Source organism: Octodon degus, unplaced genomic scaffold, assembly GCF_000260255.1.
Source record: "Octodon degus isolate 3935 unplaced genomic scaffold, OctDeg1.0 scaffold00079, whole genome shotgun sequence".
In the NCBI taxonomy this organism is placed as follows: Eukaryota; Metazoa; Chordata; class Mammalia; order Rodentia; family Octodontidae; genus Octodon; species Octodon degus.
The window spans coordinates 9,781,490-9,784,195 of record NW_004524655.1 but is presented as its reverse complement, the minus strand read 5'-3'; the positions used below and the strand labels follow the sequence as shown (position 1 = coordinate 9,784,195).

Genomic DNA, 2,706 nt, shown 5'->3' with positions numbered 1-2,706 from the left:
TCTGCACACAGTGAGGAGGGCTAAGCAGCTGTCAGGGGTCTCTTCTGTAGGACACTGCTGTGACCCCTGGCTGTCCATGGAGAGCTGATTCCAAGACCCTCACTACATACCAGAACCCTTGTGGTGTGGTTAGAGGTTTTGCAAGGGGAACAATACAATATAGGACACGTATTTTATAAGATTACTTATTTATTTTGCTGCAAAGGGGTGTATTTTCTTTTGGTCCAAGATTAGGGAAGGGGCTCCAGAGAGGTGAAAAAGCTTCCTAGTGGCTGGAGGGAGAGGGTTAGGCCAAATCCCTGAGGCCAGGTGATGTAGGAGCCCCTCAGAGACCACCAGGTTCCATAATCTCTTAGTCATGCTTAAGGGTGAGCCTTTCAAAGAGGTGCTCGCTGGCCCAGCCTGGGGGCTTGCCAGCCTGCGGAGGTTGGTGAGTGGTCCCCTATCTTCTTGATGAGCTTTGCCTCCTCATCTAGGAAGTGCTTCTCCAGGAAATCACAGATATGGGGGTCGGTCTTGGCAGAGCCCAAGGCATGGAGGTCCAGAAGAGCCTGGTTCATGTTCTCCAGGCCAGGGCAGCTTCCGTGGCCTCCAAGTTTTCACCCCACTCATCTTCAGATGGTTTCTGCACATCTTGAAAGAGTACACAGCTGCCGCGCCAGTTTTGCATCTTTAGGAGGTGCTCGGCACCCTTGAGTTTCTCCTTGGCCAGCTCACAGAAGAAATGGTCCATGCCTTCCAGAGCCACATCATCATGATCAAAGTAGTAGCCCAGAGAAAGGGAGGTGTAGGAGGCCCACAGGTGCAGGTCCACCAAGCAATTAACAGCAGCCTCTACCTCAGTGGGATAATTCTGACGAATCTGAGAGGTCATGGCTGGTCAACAATAATGAGCTATATACAAAAGAACAGTGTATGGGCTGGCCAAATAGCTCAGCAGATTAAAGCGCCTGCTTAGGGAGTTTGAGCCCCAGCCCTGCTGTGCCAGCCCTGCCCCATGGGGCACGCTGAGTCGGTGATTGAGACTGGGCGTGGTGGCACGCACCTGTAATCCCAGCACTTACTTGGGAAATTGTAAACAGGAGGATCACTACGAGTCTGATCTTCACAGTGAAACCCTGTAGACCCTGTAGACCCTGTAGACCCTGTCAAAAAGATGGAAGGAAGGAAGGAAGGAAGGAAGGAAGGAAGGAAGGAAAGAAGAAAAAGAAAGAAAGAAAGAAAGAAAGAAAGAAAGAAAGAAAGAAAGAAAGAAAGAAAGAGAAAGAAAGAAAGAAAGAGAAAAAGAAAAAAGGAGTCCCCCGATCTGTTCCTTCCAAACACTGTTGAAGCAAGAAACAGATCCGCGGGATCTCAGGATGTGCTGCTTATAAGATTATTTATAATAGTCACCCAAAGAATCATATACAAAGAGGGAGTTCAGGAAATCTGTCCACACGCTAAAGACCAAGCAGTCCAGCTGTGGACCTGGCTACCATGATAATGTCCTGCAGGAGTCCAGCTGAAGACCTAGAGCCCATAACAATGCCTCCTACAAATCCAACTAGAGCCCTAGAGCCCAGGACAATGTCTCTTGAAGGCCTGTTTCATGGATCTGCCCTGGGAAGGCCCAAAGGTCAGTGGTGGAAGCTAGGAAGTCTGTGCCAGTGGGATGAAGGACCCGTGCTAGCAGGCTGAGGGATCTGAACCGGAGCCAGGAAGCAACGCTCAAGGTAAGAGCTCCCCCACAAGTACCACCGCCGTCCTGAGCCACAGCAAAGTCCTGAGCTCCTCTGATGAGGAGGAAAGCCGAGTTCCCATCAGGAAAGCCAACTTGACAAGCTTCTCCAGGAGGCTGAGCGCTGCACCATCTTCCCCTCCAGAGCCAGGAAGTGATGCTCAAGGTGAGGAGCAGAGATCCCCCAAAATGAACTGCAGCCACCCTCAGTGACAGCAAGGTCCCGAGCTCCTCCTCCAGTGAGAACAGTCAAGTTCACCTGGAAAGCCAGCATGACAGGTTCCTCTAGCAGAACAGCCCAGAGAACCAGCAGCTCCCTACCAGCTCCCAACAGCTTCTTCGAGCTCCCAACAGCCTCTCTTCTTCCTCTTCAGTTCTGCCTCTTCTGCTGCCAGCAGCAATCCTCAGGTGGCCTCCCACAGCCAGCACCAGGCGGGTTCAGTCCAGCTGGGTGTAGCAAGTTGACCACCATTGTCAATCCAGTGCACCTTGGATGTAGCCAGGCATGGTGACTGAAGATTGTAATCTCAGTACTTGTGAAGCTGAGGCAGTAGGACTGCGGTAACAAAGCTGGCTGGGCTACATAATAAGACTTTCAAAAAAGAAAAGAAAGAAATCAAGAAAAAGCAAAGCAATCCATGGGTGCTCCAGTCCCTTATATAAGGTGGCATAAACCTGGCATGGTGGCACACACCTATAATCCAAGCACTCAGGAGGCTGAGGCAGGAGGATTGGCAGGTTTGAGCCCAGCCTAGGCTACAAAGTGAGCTCAAGGCAGCCTGAACTGCATTAGTGAGGCCCTGTCTCAAAATTTTTAAAAATATAAGAGGGCTAGGGATATAGCACAGCGTGAAAACCCTGGGTTCAGTCCTTAGTAGCGAGAAATAAAAAAGTGTGTGTGTGTGTGTGAGAGAGAGAGAGAGAGAGAGAGAGAGAGAGAGAGAGAGAGAGATTTATGCTGCATTCCTGTAATCTCAGTGCCAGGAGGC

The 2,706-nt window shown here is 50.6% G+C and overlaps 1 pseudogene; it reads right to left on the bottom strand.

Annotated features, from left to right (window-relative positions):
• Positions 1-377: 377 nt before the first annotated feature.
• Positions 378-874, bottom strand: LOC101589565 (annotated as a pseudogene).
• Between the last annotated feature and the right edge of the window lie 1,832 nt (positions 875-2,706).